A 21,051-nucleotide genomic window follows, 5' to 3' on the forward strand; every position below is an offset into this window, starting at 1 on the left:
TATTTTTATGCTATATCAGTGCCATTTTATGTCATACCATGGCAGGTGTATATTTAGACACTGAATTTTTCATAGACGATGCGTATTCTGTTTGTCCAGTGCCCCAGAGCATAAAGAGACATTTCCTCGTTTGACCTGCAAATGGTCGCGTGTTATGAGCAGAATGTGTTCGTGATGGACAGTTTGTAATGAACAAATCGGTACGTGACATTTAAACAAAGTACCCGGGGCATAACCACACACACAAAAAACACCTGTTCACAAGAATGTTCTTTAAACAATCTCATTATTTAAATATAACTTTTAAAGCCATTTTTGCAGCTATGTCCACAACCCTCTTAAAACACGCGCAAGACGTTGGGACACATTTTGACCAACACCCATTACAAATATTTACGAGTTCGACCCGCATGAAAATTCCAATATTGCTACTGCAGTACAGTACCACCACCACCACCTTCTTACTCACCATAAACAATCCAGTTAGATAGCGATACACATCATATTCATATTAATTGTTCATACAAATGAAGCCATTTTTTCGTCAAAATAAGTTAACAATACTTAATAAATTACAGCATTTTATCAATCCACTGCTGGATGTTGACCTACCTATGCTGCATTGGCCATGATGGTCAATATCGATCACACTTCGTTGGCTACGTAGTGGTGGCCAAAGAAGTTCAACATATATACATACACACTTTGATCTGCGTGTCAGTTCAGGTGAGTGAGACCAAGGGGAGGCTCAGAATTGGTTCTGTAAATCGCACGCCACTGACGCAAACCGCGGCCAGGAAATGGCGCGCTCAGAGTGCGGTGGGTGCGCTAACCATCGCGCCACCGTTCCCCCCCCCCCCCCACCCCATTTTTGTAAAATGTACTCCAATTCAGCCTGAGAGATGCGAGCGGAGAGCATCTCAAGCTGGACCGGGAGCACACCACGAAGCTCCCTCCGTGTTTGCGGCGCTGTTTTGTAATCAGGCACCGTGGTGGTGAGAATGGGAGCAGCAGCGGCAGCAGCGGCAGGCCCCGCTGTGACGAGTAGCTGGAACCAATGGGGACCACACACCGACCCGAAGGGTTTCACGTTTCACCTCGGGAAGTTATGCACCCTTTGTTTCCGAAAGGAATTTAGCTCGCCCGACCTTTGACTCGCTTCCTTCTTTTGCTTTCAAAGCAAATGTAAAACGAGCACTTTTGAGAGAACTACAGGCGAACACAACACACTCTTAGCCCAAGGTTATTCGGGCAGAGTTACGGATTTTTCATCTCTCAACTGGTCTTAAGCGGTTCCAGGAGATCGAGACTTAAGGTTATTGACCCTGAGGGCATTGCCAACCATTTCCAGGTGCAAAGCAACTAATTAAACAAGTTAAACGCAAACACTTGCCGAATGCCAGTTATAATGATGACGGCCTGCAATTCCTGTGCAATATTTGTCTAAACCGCACGCTCTGTGATCCTGAAACCAGCACCATCACTGGCCGCTAAATGTGCAAGCGGTTAAAAAGGTAAAAGCATCACTCAGCGGTTATATATTTATTTTAAATAGACCTAGAAAGACCTCAAGCGTAATGTTCATTTTAACTGAGAACTTCCTTTCATTACTTTATAAACCTAACCACAAAATAACACGATTTTAATATTCGCGAATTGTCCGGGAATCTGCTTGTAATTTACCAGAGGTCACGAGATGAAACATTCGGGACAATCTTCCCTTTTCCTCGGGCGCATTTCGTTTCTGCCCGTGGGATGCGTTCCAGTTTGAACGCTGTCGCCGCTACTCACTGTGTGCCACAGCTCGGTCGGGTACCCAGCACAACAAACATTCAACGTCGGACCAACGTTGGCATTTGGTTGTAAGCGTTGGAACAACGTTGGCCCCAACGTTAATGCATTTACTGGGTAGCCGTCCAGGGGTGGAGGGGATATCACAGGATGGGGGGGTTGGGGGGGCATGGCCCCTCACTCAAAAGCAAATTCTCCCCCAGTCACAGCAAACACCACACACACAAACCATCGCCTCGTGCTCAACACTCTTTACGTGCTGCATCCTGACAGGCTACGGGTCCGCCATAGGCTACAGGCCTGCTACATTTACCTTGTTTACGAAGAATTTAAACATGATCAGTTGCCACCTCTTGAGTCACAAAGCACCGGAGAAATCCGCGCCTAATGAATCCGTTGTCTTGGGGCGTGTATTATTACGCAACTGAGTCCCAAAAAAAAGAGGGACGAGATTTTTCACGTCCCGGGAAGATTTACAGATGTCAGTGGACAGCTACCTCAAAAAGGAAGGACGGTCATGGGGGGAAAACAAACAAACAAACAAACAAAAAAACTGGACGGGTTGCAACCCGAGAATGCCCTCTCCGGCTGTCGCGTCACTCCTCAGAAAGGTGCAAACGCACCTGTAAAAAAAAAACCCCCACAAGATAGACGTATTGCCCTCTGCTTCTAAACAATCGCACTAATGTTTGCACGGCATTTGTCTCAGTTTATCTTGGCTGAGGGGCGGCCAGCAAGGTGCTGCAGCGGGCACGCTTGTCTACCGAGTGCGGGGAATCGGGGGATCCCCGCACAAATGGCGGTTGGCCTTGCGTGGCACCACGTGAATTACAGCGTGAGCAGCCCCAACACCACCCGGCTGCCGCCGCTCACAAGAGTCTGGGGCCTGTCTCTTCTCCTCGCGTCACGTGCCGCTCTGGCAGAGACACAAAAGAAGTCACCCCCCTCTCCTCCCCCCCTCCCCCAGTCCAATGCATGCATGAGCTGTCTCGCGTTCACCTATTTGACCTGGCGGCTGCCTTCGTTATAAAGGGAGATGCGCCACTGCGTAGGTTGTTTTTTTTTATCGCTGTAGTAAACCTCTCCGTTGTGTTTTTTTTCAGGTTGGCACTGCGTGTTGTTCGGGCGCGATGTCGGATGCTTCTCTGTCTCCGTGTGCTGGGAGATCGTTATCGTGATAATTCAGTTCCTTAAAGATGTTTTCAGCGTGGAATGAACAAGTGGGCATCACGCCGGGCGACACACATGGACGCAGCCTGCAAAACACATCAGACAGAACGGACGATGCAAAAAAAATTAACCCGTAAAAACAAAGTTTTTCACTATAAATCCTTTATATGCGTGGCATCGGTTTTATTTTATTATTCATTTCTGTTTTTCTTGAGTAAGAGTTTCATTTTTATCACATTGGTATTTTAAATTAAATATGAAAAAAAAAATTCCTAAAAAGTGGAAAATTTTGGAATTTTTTTTCACGAAAATAAATTGTCACGCACAACGAGTCTGTGTGCAAAATGTCAGCTCGATTGGATCATGGGAAGTGGGTTAAAAAACGACCGAAAGATTTGCACGGTCGTAAGCGCGCAAGCAAGCAAGTGAACTTAATATAAAGGATTTTAAAACACCCAACTTGCACTTATCGTGTCCCTTGCAGGTGGCTGTGTGTCCTGTGCTCTCTGACACGAGTTCAAAGCTTCGTTTGTGAGAACTCAGATGGCAGCAATGCAACGAAGTCAATGCGGCGACATATTCAAAAGTGCAGTGGTTGACCCACGGAGATGTAACTGGAGTTCATATGAAAGTCACTTGAAAGAATTTCTTTCCCTTTTCACGAAAAAAAATCTTTCAAAGTCATTTTGGTCATCCCCGTGACACACAGCCTAGGCGCTCTCTGCAAGAAATCAGTGCAGCATGGTTTGCGATGTTACGGATTTATCATCGTGGCTGAGAGGCTCGTTCAAGCACGTGAAACTGAACACTTTAAGATAAGTCGGTTTCCGAGATAATCCTGCAGTATAGCTGCTTTCCACCAATTGTTTTGCATGCATTGTGCAAGTAAAACGGATGAAGGCCTCCCCATGGGAATTGACCATATTTCACCGCGCTGGTCGGTGCATGTGGGATGGTGATATGGGGCGGGAGGCAGCCTGGCGCTGGGAGTGCAAGACTGGTTCAGGATATCACTCCCCATGATGTAAGGTCCAGGGGGCCGTAGCTCATATCGCATCTGTTTGACCTTTCACAGACACAAAAAAACATTGTTATCACATATCAACATTCGTGTGGCTAATGTCTAGTGGGGCCTTGTTTACTAATTCTTGAGTGCCAATGTGGGTCTCTTCTCATCCCGAACGCCCTCTCCACCGATCTCCCAGAACCAATCCCGTCGTTTTGTGCACTCTAAGGGGACTCGTGGTGGTCATTGCATCCGAGATGATCAGTTGATTCATCGACTCAAAATTGTAACCGACTACTTCTTCGAGTTCAATTTCTTGGGCCTCTTTAAAAAAGGTGGCCGCCCCCAAAAGCTTGCCTCCAGAAGGCAGGGGAACCCCCGAAGCAGCAGATGCCCAGCTCAACGTGGCAGATGATGTTGATGATATAAGAATAGTTTTCAGCCTTTCTGGCAATAAAACAAGTATATGTCGTTAATGCGGACATGATTCCTTGCAAAAAGGTTTCTGTTTGGTGTTTAAACATCTTCACACGTGTTTTATTGTCAGAAAGGTTAAAACCTATTCTGATATTTTGATGTCCCCAAATTCTGCCCATCACCTTTCCTGACCAGCGGCACATTTGGGAATAGAGGTGGAATTTATCCTCCCCCAATTAGTTTCGTGTTATCCGATTCGTCGTGTAATGGAACAGATCGTCGGCAGAGGTCATCGATTGCTTCACTACTCTGGGAGCCCTGCTCGCATTGCGATTGACCTCCATGGTTCAGGCCAATGAGAGCGCCCCCTACTGTGCACAACATATGACAGCATCTCTAATTTCTCACTTGTCTGAGCTCAAGGATTGTTTCTCAATCCTTAAGTTGTGTTTTTATCCTTAGGAAGGGATATTAATGGACATCCGTGAAAGAGAGCCTCATCGTTATTCGGATTTCTCCAGGATTAATAAAGATTCTGATTCAGATTTTTGAATGACGATGTTAACGAAGAAAAAACATGGTCACCACCAAAATCAAACGATGCTTTTGCCATTCCATTTATTCCCAGCATGTAAATATTGTTTGAACGTTTCGGTTAAGTTTTCAACGTTTCGTAAAACAGAGCGAAATGAAAAATGAAAAATCACCCCTAAAACATCTGGTAACTCGTTCTCGAAACAATCACACATTTTTAACTAAAATAAATATGCATACAAATACACTCAAGTTATATAATTATAAACGGCAGGACAAAAACACCCTAAAAACTAAAATGAAATGACAAATAAAACCCACGCGCGCGCGTGCACACACACACACGTGCGCGCGCGCGGTCACAAAATTACTTCCATGAGAAAAAGGGGGGGGGGGGCATCTCGTCTCACTCAGGCGAATTTCCTGAAGGAAATAATTTCGGTAATTGGCCCCCAAGAAGTCTGTTGCAAAAGCAAGATAATGGCAAGGTTGCGTGACTCAAGATACATGTGCCCTGGGGGCGAGTGGGTGGGGGCACGAGTTTGTCCCTTGGGGCCACCACAGAGGTTAGCTACCACTCCCGTCTCCTCTGATTAAATTACAACCCAGACTAAACTGTGTGTTGCCGGTTCTAGGTTCCCTTTTGTGCGGCGCTCCTTGATAACAAGCCGCTCATGGGGAACCAAAAATAAAATGATTCATGCTGGGACGCTCGCCCGTTTAGCGGCTCTCATCTGCAGGTGACGTCACTCGCCGAGAGGGTTCTGTTTGATCTCCCGCTGCATTTATCTGCCATCTAATCACCCCCCCCCCCCCCACTTTTATATATTTTTTATATTTTTACTACGCACATGCAAATGCGGTTGCCAGCAGGAACTCAACTTGAAGAGGTGGGGGGGGGTGGTCTCGGTTCTTATAAACATCTGAAGAGTGAACTGAAGCATCACCATGACAGACAATGTTTTGCCTTTTTCCCCACAATGAGAAAAACATGATTACGAAAAAAATTGACCTCCTTCACATTTCCCATCTGTTATAAAAAATGTGCAGTATTACTTTGCATATCCTTAAGCAGCATAAATATGGAGATTAATTCATTTCCAGTTTTTTTCTTGAATGATCTCCGGAAAATATGTTTTTATCCCCTTTAATATGAATTTTGTTAAAGACTTTAGGTGGAACCCAGTTGTATATACCTATGCCAAGATCGTTTTACTTCTCCAAGCTAAAAGCACTCCTACCTTTACAAACTACGCATAACCATTACGCTTTGCATGTTAATAAATTCCTAGAATAAACAAATATCATTGGCGGCACAAGATGATGTGCAATACGACAGGTCAGCCATTACGTCTGTGAATTAAAACTGTGCATTGCACCTTTCAACGACGCTATCTTGATTCAGCCGCAGGAGATAAATGCCTTCCTTCGAGAATCCAGCCGTCACACTGTATTGAGAAGCACCTGTGCATATCTATACATTTTATTTATATATTTTGCTATCGTGCAGAATGTCACCATTCAGGTTCTCAGCGTGGTGGCCCAGATTACAGATAGCAGTGTTTATAATGGTTTCGAAAGGATCTGTCATGTCCTTATAGCCTATACATATCTCTTTGTTGTGATAAATCCCCACTGCTCTTAAGCGTAAGTGACCCCTAAGTCTTTAGAAGAGAAGCGTTAACAAAGAAATCCAACGATATTGAAGCCGTATTAATTTCCTGTAGTGACCCAACAAAATGTGTTTTCACAAAAAAAACCCCTCTCTGTATTCTACAGACAGAGCAAAATGCCACCTCAAAAAGCGTTACATTTATACGGATTAAATGTTCACATCTTCATCGTAAAATAGCAATGCTACGTTTATTGTTCAGGGAAATAATGATTTGCAAAAATTACTTTGTTTTTCAAATGGAGTCTTAAAAATAGCAGTGCCTGTCTTCAAGGCCTTGAAACCCATGTCACATTGTTCCACGGGCTTAACAAATGCATTTTTAACAAAGATAAATGAGTTCCCTCGAGAAGCCATGAACATCTTTGTTTATTCATGAATTATTCACCCCTGAAGCAAATCCAGGATTTTGCTGTTAAAATATTTACGCGATTGCTTAGAGCGCTCCCACTGTCTTGTCACGGTTTATTTCTCAATGGCGCGGGAAGGGGCAATTTAATTTCTCAGCGTTTGCAGAACATGGCTCCTATCCCTGCCATCGCTGATGTTCATTACGCGTTGTTTTGTACCTGCCCTACCCTACCACCCACTCCCTCTCGACGTCGAGGCAAAATTGCATCATCGCCGAGTGTGACACAGTTAATTAGAGATTAGTGCTTCTTGCACTACATGTTGGTGACGTTTGTGGCACGTCAGCTCTCGTAACACTTAATCCACTGCATTTCTCTCTCTGTCTGCGTACTCACTGGGTGTGGTGGTGGTGGTGGGCAGTGTTTGTTTTTGGCCTCCATGCCTGCACTGTCTGTGCCAGTGGACGAGGGAATGCCAGACGCATTTATTTGAATTGCAGCGCCGTTCCACCGTTAGTCTTTTACGTGATTTGTTTGACAGTTGGCTCTTTTTGTAGAAAAAGGTAATGATAGATGTTTATTTTAAGTGGAAATTCATTTTGAACTGCGTCACCCATGTTTGGAATATATATGTCAGCGTAAATCCTCCTTTGAGGTTTATTTGACAATGTAATAATTTCCATATGCTAAATGAATCAAGTTAATGTTAGACTCGTTAAATTCTTGTGCGCGCGCAGTACAGCAGTCAGCTTTGGAGTAATAATTCACAGCTATATTGCCGATCAGTATACATCGTTGCTGTAAGCGACTAATTTCAGATTATTATCTAATTAGCATATGGCAATTAGAAGCGGTTAAAAATTATAAGCACGTGTTTCAGTGTTAATTTAAAACTAATTGTGTGACTTTTAGAAGCATCTTCTGTCTTCATAGCAGTTTAATTTTCACCGATTAACTAAATGTCAGCGCTGAGTGTGGATAATTGTTTCTGTCTAAACTTTGCGGATAAGATAATAAATAAATAGCAATATGCCTACATTCTGGTTAAATTACATCAACAACATGATGACATGTTCCTACCGTGCAGATGTATACAATATATTTTAAAAATGCATTTTGCACAACGTAGTGCACATTTCAAGTGGAGTGTACGGAGCGTGAATGCATGTCTGCAGAAAAGCACACTTGTAATATGTGTTTATATTACGAATGCAGACAGCGAAAGCGTGTTAATAAAACACGCAAATCATGCTCATTTGCTGTTCGGTACACCGCTTCACATCTCAATCTCCGATTTTTTTTCGGGATGAGGGGGCGGTGGTTATGAATTACGCGCGACTAATAATTGACTTTTAATATTCAACCTGCCCAAGGATTTTCTTGAGCGATTCATTAACCTCTCATTATGGTCACAATTTGTTTAATAAACACGTGCGCTGCAGGCAAGTGCACGAGGGGGGAGGGTGGGGGGTGGGGGGCTAGGGTTAGAACGGGGGGAGCAGCTCAGCACAAGCGCCGGTGATGCCAAAGGGGTCGAACGATTCCTCGCGAAGGGGGGGGGGTTAATCCTCACTCATGTTTTAGATGCTCCGGCAATCACCCTTCACAAACGCGGAGGCAAAGCATTTATGAATTAATAAAACGGCGTGCGTGGCCAAGAAGTGCGGCAGGCGAGCGAACGAGCGAACGAGCGCGGCAGGGCAATCAACGGGGAGTGGTGCGAGGCGCGCGCCACGTTGCGGAGTTTAATGAGCTCTGCGGGGAATAAGACAGCGCTGTGGCTGAATAGGACGCGGATACACAAGGCATCCCCCCTTTGGTTCCGACTCCAAGCACGTCCGTAACAATGCCATTCCACGTTTAGAAATTTAATCGCGGAATGCTTGTCAGGGCGTATTAGCGTCTTGGTGCAGCGCCCCTTCTCCCCACCCCCCACACCCCTCCCCACCTTGAGCGTAGCCCCGTGTCCAGCTTGTTCTGGTGCGTCCGAATACAATCACGAGCTCGCTCGCAGACTGTAACCTTCGCTTCTACCCAGACCGAGGAAAATGGCGTGCAGGATATTATACGACCCCGGCACATACTTGACATTTATCATCCATGGCTGCTGAATTATTCATGGAAATAAATGACTAAAATAAAACACCTTTGGCCTATCGCAGCAGCGATGGCAGCGGCGGCTGGGGTTTATTTTGCATGTGGGGGTGGCGGAGGGGAGAATTGCTGCACAATGATGAATGCTGAGCATCGCACATCGGGTTAGCGATGACGGGCTTGAAATATTTATTGTGATGTTTGGCGCCGGCACTTTGGAATTAAATATCTGCCTCGCATTACATTTGGGTGAGAGACTTGCATTTTGCAACAGCGCAGGTCTCAGATTACTGCTTTGTCACTCTGAAGACTTCAAGGTCAGACGGGAATCTATAAAGTGAAGAAATAGTCAATGGGGGAAATATATATTGTGCAAATATGGCGCCGTGAATATATGGTAATTGATTTACCTGGTGGGGTTTTTGTATTGTTTATAAACAGACTAGACAGCTTCTCCTACTGCTTACGTGGTCATTTTTGTCCAGGCTGACGCGATGCTCACCATATACGAAGAAGAAAAAAAATCATTCGATTTTCAACAGCGCTCGCTGAAGAAGTGAAGAAATGAAACAGTGGTAGTAAGTTCTAACATGTTTCTCGTCAGAAAATTCGCCACGGTCTATGTGAACTTTCTTCTTATTATTATTTCAAATTGCCGGTGGGGGTGTTAGAAAAAGAAAAGAAAACACAACCACACACAATCCCCGTCCGTGTGTTGCTGGGAACGTGTAAAATTGCTCGCTCCGCTGAACCAATTTACATCATTTTGATAAAGGACGTTTGGCTGTGCACGGGATTTGGTATGCGTGGGCGTGGAGATTGCGTTGCAGGCGCTTGTCAGATGGTCTGGGGGAAAGTAAATGATCTATGTTGTTTACCATCTGGCAGGGAGCAGACTCTGTGCACCTCCTGGTGCTGCAATATTAAGCAGCGCTACATAACCACAGTGGTAACATTAAAAGAGCCTCCGCATTTGTATTGCTTGTGCGTGTGTGTGTGTTAGTGTGTGGTAATGTAGCGGTTAGCGCTACGCTGCGCTGCGAACCCGGCCACCCGAGTTCGATTCCTGCTCGCGGCCAACACCAAGTGACGATTATCTGAACCGGTCCTGGGCCTCTCCTAGGTAGACTCAGCCTCAAATGAGTACCTGGTGCGATGTGTAAACATCGCCACGAGGGAAACAAAGGCGGCCGGGCGTGGTATTGGCCACCCACGCCCTCGTGTGTCGTGCCGGCCTTTATAGGTGCTCGCTAACAGCACTTGCCCCTACAGTCTGTTACAGGCTATACGGGGGAACTTTGTCTTTGTACGTGAATGTGTACGTACGTGCGCGCGCGCGTGTCTGTATGTTGATCATGTTAACTGCTGTGTTTACCCAATATAAAAAAATGTATTCACCCAATGTTAAATATTCTACGAGTAACAATAGCCGGTGACGTCACCACGGAGCTTGTGAATTGTCGAAGTCTCGCTGGCAGGAGGTCACACGACAGAGCCAGGTGTCGTGAGTTAACCCGAGCGAGATGACTGGCAGATGCCACCACACGTACTCCCCCGCTGTGCCAACTTGCTGCCTTTTAGCTGCCCGTCGCTCCACTCGTCGTTGTGAGCGTCGCTCCGGACATACACACACACGCACACAAACCCCATCTGATACCAATACGGCAAATTGGGGAAGCTTGTTAACCAAAGTGAAAAAATAATGTACATTTAAAAGGACAACCAACAGAGGCACCTACAAATTATTCATTTTGAAGTAAAGAACTCGAGTTAATTAAATGCAATTTCCAGAAGGTACGTTTCGTCTCAAGATGACAACACCTTTGTTAGACGGTCACGTCACCGGCAGCCTATTACGGCATACGGAACCACTTACGAAAAGATCCTGACCACAGCCTCCAATTGACATTAGCTGGATGCCTTTCATAATGCCTGGATACAGAACAAAGGGAAATTCGCACACAAAACAATTCGCAGCTGAGGAATGCGAAAGATTATGCGCACGGCTTCTATTTCCAAAGATGAACGAGGGAGCGGAACAGCACACAGAGAGACACACGCTCGTACTCACGCACACGCACATTCACGCGCGCGCGCACACACACACACGCACGTACACACACACACGCATTCACGTACACGCGCACACACATATTCTCACACGCGCGCACACATGCACGTATACACACGCACTCACGTACACGCGCACACACATATTCTCACACGCGCGCACACATGCACGTAAACACGCGCGCACGTACTCACGCACGCACGCGCGCGCGCTCAAAAAAACATCAAACGCAGGACTGGTGGTCTCCATGTCCCCGCTGGCCTGTCAGCGTTCGATTTCCCATCAGGTGGCGAGCAGTCAGTGAAAGGTCCCCCGAGGTGGGGGTGCGGACGGATGGCTGTAATCGGGGATGATAGAGGAGGCCCAGCTGAGGGTGACAGATGGCCAGATGGCTGGCGGGCGGGTGGATGTCTCCCCCCCCCCTCTGCAAGGCCACAAAAGTGGAGGAGAAAACTGGGACGAGAGCCAACACGCCTCCCCGTGTGCTCTGAAGGGGCTGCAAACTCATTTCTTTTTAACTTGTAATCTGGTATTGCCATTTATTACCCCTCCCCCCCACACACACCTGTACCCTACCACCTTCACTGGCAGCTCTGTCTATCGGCTGCTCTGCTCTTTTGCCGAGTGCGATGACTCACGTGTGAAGACGCCTGGAACCTTTTTTTTCCTGCGTGCGGGTGTGTACGCTATATGCAAACTTTCGGAGCACAAAAAGAATGTGGAGAGAAAATTGCCCACGCGACAGCTCGCTGGTAGAATAACAAAGACCAAGAATTCCATCCTGTTTGCGAGCACATGCGAAGGCCAACGTGGCACACGAGTGGGTGGCCAGAGTCACGCCTGACCGACTTTGTCTTCCCAGTGCTGATGTTTACTCACCGCACTGGATACGCGTTTGAGGCTGAGTCGACCTACAGGAGGCCCAGGACCGATTCAGAAAATAGTCACTCTTCATGGCTGTGAGCGAGAATCGAACTCAGGTCGCCGGGTTAGTAGCGCTACATTACCGCTCAACCCCACAGCCACACACACACAGAAAGACATGAACCCACGCGTGTGTGAACGGTGACACACACGCAATCACACACCACATGCATACAATTATACACAAGCCAAAAAAAACGCCTATTGCTAAATTCAGGTCGTGGTGTTTAAAAAAAAAAGGAAATCCCCAAAATAGGCCAATATTGTTTTTGACCATTGCACACACGCTTAATAGTAGGTCTAAATGTAAGTAGCCATGCGCACATTTTTGAACATGCAGACTTGTCACAAAGAGCAGGGAAAACGCAATCAGTGTTCCTTGCTTACAGCTGCTTTCGTGGCGTGCTGTTACAGTTATTGGACCAATGGGAGTGCGGGAAGATTCAGACGCTGAGTGTGGTGCTTGCTCACTGAGCAAGAAAATTGATTCCAACTGATCTTTAAATAAAATTGTTCCATGTTCGGCTTGAGCAATTTTCTGAAACACCTGTTACAGCAGTCCCCATGAATTTCAATAATGTCCAACAGATTAAAATGAAAATGACATCTGCAACACGGGGTGCATTTTTTCATTTGCGATGCGTTCGGTTGATTTGTGTGGCGTAAATAAATAAAATAGGAGCAAATAGCTAAATAAATAAGCAGAAATACACATCGTTATATTTTTCTGCACGAGCTACCTTGTCTCTGCACCTCTTAAATGTTGAATATTTTACTCCAACGGGAATAAACACAATCACATAAAAAAAACACCATTCACATTTTATATGCGTGGCTTGGCGGGCAGTGTAAATAAGGAAATTTTGAACCGTTGTTCATTTGCTTTATAGCACTGGTCCAGCACGCTGTCATACAATTCTTCAGTGAATAGAGGCCTTGGCCTACAGCAGTATTGAAGCAAACAGAGGACTGAAAGGATAGCCAACACCATGGGGCAGGCTTCCAGAGTGGACAAAATTGCACTGCACAGCCTCAATGAGCGGAAATAACAGTGTTTGAAAAAGCCTGCTCTTGGCATCTCTTTGCTCTACTTGTAAGGAGACTGGAGTAGTTCTCACAGTGTCTACCCCCACCCACCCCCACCTCTAGGGCTAATGGGCGGGCAGGAGAATTGTCCACTTTATCCGTGACAAGTGAAGCCTGGAAGCCCTTCGACAAGATGGCAGGTAAACAGCTGTGCAAGCGGGTGCAACCTAATCCTGCCAGCCGTGGCACCGCCATTGGGCTAAACAACCAAACAGCCACCGATCCCCCGGGCTCCGTGCCGTCACGGGTCGGCGAGCCCAAGCACTACAGATAAATCAGCACCACCGGGGCCACCCCCGCCCACTTTCAATCTCGCAGTTATCGCGGCCATTCAATCATGCTGAATGGTGCTCTGCAGAGAGACGGGCAGTCACCAATGGCTTTCTGAAAATGTCTGCTGGGAATTGACCCAGCCGTTTTCTCCGGATGAGCCGATCCCAGAACCGACAGTTCTGTGGGAAGGAATGTCCTCTTTTGGCCAGCGTTCCAAGCGAAACAATGTTTCGCAGTCTGCGGGCATAAAGACCTCTTTGTGATGGAGTGTTAATAAAAAAAATCCTCTTTCCACCAGTGCCGAAGTACCTACTGTGCACATTCAGTCATTAAAAAGCGCTTGTCTTGCCAAGATTTTATGCTCAAATCCCTTGAATAATGTGCATGACTTCACTTCACGCAGAAGACTTGCCATCTAATTATCTCCGATTCTCTGAACAATCTGAATGTGCTTAGTGGACCTTAGAGCTTTTCTTATTCAGCTCAGTTTTGTTGGCCTAGTAACTTGGGGCTCCCCTTTTTATTCACAGCAGCAACACTAAATTTTTAAACCCTTTATTTCCAACAAAACCCAATTGTCAATAGAGCTGCAGCTCGACTCACAACAGAGGTCACAGCCAACACAGGCAGCTTTTCAGACTGCTTTGAATTAAATCACTTCTGCTTTTTCCCAGGCATCCTAATAACAGGCCATGACGATGCTTCAAAGCCACAAAAAACACCATTAATGCTTATTAAAGCAGGCAAAAGCCATTCTTTGCAGATTTTATTCTGCCGATAGCTTCCCAGCACCTACCGTCACATTATAGAACACAGATTTGTGCAACTCTACTTGCAATTTTTTTTTGCTTAAACTTTTAGGATTATGGTTTTATTTATTGTTGTTGCATCAAGTAAATAAACATCAATCTACAATGGACAAACATGGTTCATACAAATGGGAAAAAATTTCAGAAAATAATTTGCAAGGCAATAATAATAGTAACACAGCAATGCAGAACAAAAGCTCTAGAATATATTTTGTCACAATATTAAGTCAACACGGATAGGGCAATAAGTAACGAATTTGCAGAAAAGTTACGTGTTTAGTCTAGATAAGAAATGCCCGAGTAACTTTCTCAGTAAACGATAAATGCATGTTTTATATGGAAGCATACATGTATATATATCACTTATACCTGGGCCACAGCACTAGGATGCTGAGCCAGCATTTTGTGAAATCCATCAAACACTTCTTTTGGCAGGAAAATGAATTCCAAGAGACATCCAGGCCCCGTAAGTCACCCATAAATTACTTCCAGTTGTCCTGCTACTTATGTCGTAGGGATACGAGGTCCCTGGAGGAAGTTAACAAATATGAATCAAATCTTAAAACATTTATTTGGTACGGTGTGTGTGTGCCAGTAATAATGTCCTCTGTTTACACACCAGGCATATGTTCACGTTGCTCTGCGCAGTTTCTATCAGGGTGTGCTTCGTAATCCAATTCAAGCATGTTTGCCAAGGCGAAAGCAATAGGGAGAAAAAAAATACATTAACTTTTTACAATGCATTGTTTTGTGACCTCAGGCACGCCATAATGAAACCTATTTTAGAAAGCCTTATTCAAACACTCTGAATGGCAAGGCACACATTTTAATCAATTACAAACACGGGAAAAAGTCGGCGGTTTACTCCAGGCCTGCCATTAAGTTTCAGCTTTGGTAGACTTTGTATAGCACCATGTAAAACTATCCTTTTCACTTGGTGGAAGTTTTAATAGCGTGTAACTCCTAATTGCACCAAAGAGAACAACTCCCCGTGTATAACATTACAAAACATATCGTTCATTTTAGAATCCCAAACACTCGCCGCTTAATGTAACCTGAGGTTTTTAATACGTGCGATTATTATTATTATTTTAAAATGACTTGATGTATATATAAAGAATGGAATAATAAAAAACCCACACACACATCTCAGCCAAACAGAAGGCGAGGATTTTTTATTGTGTTTATATTCTCTCCCCAAAGTCTGCCTGCCTTACAGAAGTTTTGAAACTTTGGCACCAAGAAAATGCATCTGCTGGCGATGGAGTGCCCAGATTATTCTAGAAAATGACTGTGGACAAGCCTCTTGACACGCACATGTACACATGCACACACACATGCAGTCCATGCATCTTCAGGAATGCCAGTCAAAACGTCACAGCTCTTGTCGGCCTAATGGCATAGACTATTTGTTTATAAGACACAAGTGTACACTTTAAGAAGCATATACAAATTACATTTACGCAAGTACGTTACGTATATGCACGTACACAAGCACATTATTAACATATACCAACATCAATGTTTGAGCCAAGAAATATGTCTGTTTCCTATTCTGCTGAAAAACAAAGTAATTATCCATTGGCTGCCTTACTCTTGGACGTATAAAATTGTTTCCACACTCATAAAAAATTATCCAAATAAAGTAAAAGGAGAATGGGGTTAGAACGTACAGCTTGAACGCAGTTCACCCATGAAATGATACTGAAACTTTACTTTCACAGTCCATTAGCTCCAATTAAATATCAATATTTTCCAAGACTGATGACAGATACTTGAACATCCAATAAAATCACAGGGAGAAGCCACTTTGTTGATACTTAATTCCCTGATACAGCTAATCATTGATCTCGTCCCTTGATTTATTGCCGGACAGCAATTCCCATTTTGTATAGCGTACGTAATAGTGGCCGTTATGTCCCACCGAAGCCATACATACGGGCAGAAAAAAAAAATATTTCGTAGTTTTTTTCTCTCCTACCAAAGTGCACTCCCGCATGAAATTATACAACGTGGAGGATTACTGGAAGAATATCATTTGAAAAGGATGTTGCCGGGGCCACAACCTGGTTTTCGAAGTACGTGTGCTGGCATTTCAGATGGCACGATGTGGGTATATATTTTAGGTTGGTGATTATTGGAGGAAAGGTGCATATATATGTTGCACCATCTTTTAAAAAAATGTTTAACGCAGAAGCAAAGGTAAGCATAGTACGCGCGCACCGAGGGAGCGATGCGCGTAGCGTACGTAGTGTTAGGAACGTCGGAGCAAAACGGGGAACGCGTCGCAGGCAGGGAGAACAGCATAGGAGAGGATACAAGAGGAAAGGAAAGTACGGGGGAAAAAAAGGACGTTGGAATGAAATCGCATAAATGGGGGGAAATGTCAGATCAAGTGGAAATGAACGCAGTTGAACCAAACCTTCCCGCATGCTTGTTTCGCCATTTGTCAGTTGGTCTGTCTTCACAAGCATATGGATATGCGAAATATCACCATCACATAAATATGAAAATGTTTTGTTTTGATTTAATTGTCGCTCTCGTTTCTGCGTGGATGTGGGATTTTCAGAAGGAAATACTTATTCATCATATCGCAATTTTTTTTGTTCAAATATCCACTCATAACCTGTTGACATTTCACGTGATCATTCTTCATGTGTTCTTTACTGTATCGTGCGAAACCACGTAATAGTACATTGCAAAGCGCATGTAATGTTGTTTTATAAGCGGCGTTATTTTGTTTGGCTATCCGGGTGTTCGGCACATCCACTCGATGTTCACAAGGACCCTCTGACATTGGGGCCAAAAGATCTCACTGTTCTCCCCATAAAACAATCTCGCCGCTTACAGGACCTCACCACTGGCGAGATCTCATCACTCTCCACCGAAACACAATTGCACAACATCTCACCACTCCTTAACCAAAATTGCTCTGTGGGTTTAAAAATTTTAAACAAAATTGACCATAACCATCCCACATGTCAAATCGTCAGGCTCAAAGTGGCCAGGTTTGGACACACAAACATTGTAAAAGATAACATTAAGGTTTTACTGGGTGTTCCAGAGCGAAGCGGTTAAAGCTCTGCGGTTCTTAAGAGCATCTGGCATGGTCCCACCCACAACGAGGGTACTTTCAATGACTGTTTACTTCGTGCCAATGTGGTTACAGCACTACTGCGCTTGCTTGCCGTATGATGAGGTACACCAATACATATGCCTACAATAAACATCCATCAAGCATTTACACGAATCGCATTACAAGAAAAGATGTCAGACAAGTAGATTCGATGCATTTTTTGTTACACGCGAAGGCAATGGGAAGCAAGTGCAGCTGCATAAAAAAAATGCAACTGTCAAATTTTGTTATTATATATTTCCATACTCCTCTCTCTCTCTCTCTGCTTCCTAGGATGATCATTTCAGGCCGAGCCTACTTAGGAAGAGAGTCAGGCCTATTCAAATACTCCTCATCAATGCTGTTCAACGTCAGGAATTAAGCCAATGTCCATGGGGTCGTAATTAGAGGCGTCACAATGCATCGACTCATCGATCAGTGTCGATTTCGTAAGCTCCACGATACGTGCATTGTTCCGCATGTTAAGAATAAACATTTTCGGTGTCTACTTCTTGAAATAAATTGCAATTATTCATTGCATTTATGGTGCAGCGGCGGGGGGTGTTGGAAAGACATAACATATTTCGTACGACTCAGTTGATATATACACTTTGAGGCAAGTTTTATGAAACTCAGCAGAGTGGGTTTTTGAATTATCGTAAAACAATATAGCGCGGGTAACAAAATGAAATATTGACAACGCTGACAGGTACACGAATACAGGCTTCCCCCTGTCAGTGTGGGGGGGGGGGGGGGTTAGCCGCACACTAATATAAATCAACTCACGCGAGCCGGAAAGAGGTGGTTACAGTCAGTAACAACAACAATGTTACAAAACAAGAGCCTTTATCCTCAATATCTTTGACTTCTTTGTTATTGCATTTGCTGAGATTCAGATCTAGCAAGCGTAGCATTTAATTCTCCTCGCTCATGCTGAAGCTTTGATATATTTACAATGTTTGCCAAGAGCGCTTGGTAATTACTGCGGTGTATATTTAATGCTGTCGGGATTCCCATACTATTAGACATTTTTTTGACAATTATTCCACCCCTCTCCTCCACCTTCCGTAACGTTCCGAAAAACGTTGCACCCCCCCCCCCCCCCTTTGCTCATTGCAGAAAACTAGGAATTTAAAATTAAGCAAAAGTGTGACAAGGCTTCATCCCGGGTGTAACCAAACCTAAATAAATCATCATACTCGCAGCAATCTCCGCTAGGACGCCACGGGGGAAAGCACGTAGCAATGTGTGAGTTGAATGTGTGTTGGGCAGGCGCTGGTGGGGATGGGGAAAAGTGCATTTGATCATGCGGTAATTGGTTTATACCCCTGCTGGTCACACAGTAAATCTAGTTCTACAGCGAGGCTGCCATCAATCGATGCTACCGGTAGCCAAGGGGGGAGGGGGAGGAAAGCCACAGCCCTCGTGGTTCTAAACAAGCTGGTCGTTTCATCTGCCTGTCACGCTGCGTGGAAGAGCCGAGAAAATGGCCTGCCCTCCTATATTAATAGCAGCCATCCTTTCCGTTCCACGTGGCGCTTCTTTTTCCTATTTAAGAGCAGAAGTGCGGAACACACACAGGGAGAGGGACAACAAAAAGGCAACCTCAGCGGAGGCTTACGGCGCTTATCTGTTAGAAATAAACCGGTTCGGCTCATCGGAGCAAATTTTGTGTGTGCGTCAATATGCAACAGTGTCTGCTTCCCGCCTCGATCCCGAGCCCCTTTGCGCCCGCCGCAACAGACGCTGTCGGTGATGAGTTTCTATCTTTGCGTCGACCGAAAACGCTGTTTGGGCGGGCGGGGGAATGAGTTTAAGCTTGGTGCCATTACATCGCTGTGTCAATACGTACGCAAACGTTAAACGTTGTGTTTGCAGCAGTCGAATATTTGTCTACGCCGAGCAAACATTCGCGGCGAACTAATCCGCGGCGTGCATTAACCAATCGTCCCCTTCTGCCTATCAACAACCGATTCTATATCGCCGTAGGGGAGAGGATAAAGGGGCCCTTTGTGCACATTTTGTCGGATAGAAGTGTGAACATTACACACGCCGCACTTAGCGCGAGCCCTCTGACAAGTCGGTGAAATGCAGCGGGCTTACTCTCGGACTGCCGAAGATGGTTAGTGTAAATATTTTAACATCTTGCAGCGTGTCAACACTTCACGAGAGTCTCGGTGTGGGGGGGGATGAAGGCAGTCGGGTCACGTGCAGATGCTCAAACCGGCCGCACTCACTCGCCCCACATTCCATGGCGACGAGATCATACGACTTGGAGGTTTACATTCATGCATCCATTTCATGGCTTACTGAAAGAAAGAAAAAAAACATCGTCACCGGTGAGCGTCAAGCAGCCACCATCCTATTGTGATATTCTCTCACGCGCACACGTTATACACCTCCGTATATATTTTTTTTGTAATGGGGAGAAAAAAAAATATATCCCACTCGAAAGAAGAGAAAAAAAAGAGGCACATTTCACACATCTTTAACGTCGTTTTTTGGCAGAGTGCTGTCTTTTCCGAGCCGTCCGCTGGGAGTTGGCGGAGCGATGCGGTGCAGCGCCAATTGCTGAGATTGCGAAGCGCTCCCGCCGTAATCTATTTTGCATGCAAGCTTCTCTTTGGCGAACACGTGGGGGGGGGGGGGGGGGGTGACGAAGAACGGCGAAGGCTTTTGTGGTTCATCGACAACCAAGTGGTGCCAAGAGCCCCTCAGCAGTGTCAAGCGTGGAAGAGGCCATTTCTCCATCCTCTCACGCTCACCTCTTTAACCTCCCGTACTCCAGGACTTGCAACCTGAGGATTGTTTACACAGATTTGAATACAGTATATGGCGATCACTTGGGCGTGTATTCGTTAATAAAGGACATGCTTTTTTTCCTCCTCATCCACTTAAAAAAAATCATGTTTCAACTTCCCTTTTAAAAAGCTGTTGCTAAAAATGAACCGGCAACGGAGGTACATATTGGCACGTTCCAGTTAACGACGGATGATTTATTTGAGTAATTCCGGTAATGTATTTAAAGAGTACTTTTACAACTTTGAGAGCAAATATAAACATTCGCCGTACCCTTTCTAAGTTTGGCGGTACCACCCAAAACTATATTCCACATACGGTGGTGAAAAATAAGTACTGTACAGCGAATATATTTGTTTTTATTAAGTGTGAAGTATTCTGCAACAGTGGAAATTAACTTTACGGAATGCAAGCTATATACACGCAGCTACATTCATAACTTTTTTTGGAACAAACAAAAGCTATAGTACATTATCGTCATGGAGGCATCAACGATTGAATGAGTATTGCTTAAAATATAAAATCACAAACTCAAAAGTGAAATGTAATGCAATATTTTTGGCAAAAATGGGCCGTGGGGTAATTGTGTAGTTGTGCCAAATAAAATATTGTAGCATTATTATGACTATTACTTCTGGTTAGTACACTGCACCATGAACCTGGCGACCGAGGCTTGATTCCTAGCCATGGTTAACATTCGTGACGCGTGAAATCGGAACGATGCCTGGCCTCCCATTCACTTGCACCCGTAACGGACCAGTATGGTGAAGTATGGTCAAACACAAACCTCATTACACGCAGCGTGCGGCGACCTCGATCCAGCAGCGGTTTTGACAAAATAGCTTTACGTCGTTGTGAATTTTCATTGTTAATAATTCACAGTTGCTATTAAGTGTTAATAACATACAGCCTTGTTTCCATCTATGAAGGTTACAGCTTG

This window comes from Lethenteron reissneri, chromosome 18 (genome assembly GCF_015708825.2).
Source record: "Lethenteron reissneri isolate LAM-NWPU_2019-01 chromosome 18, ASM1570882v1, whole genome shotgun sequence".
Taxonomy (NCBI): domain Eukaryota; kingdom Metazoa; phylum Chordata; class Hyperoartia; order Petromyzontiformes; family Petromyzontidae; genus Lethenteron; species Lethenteron reissneri.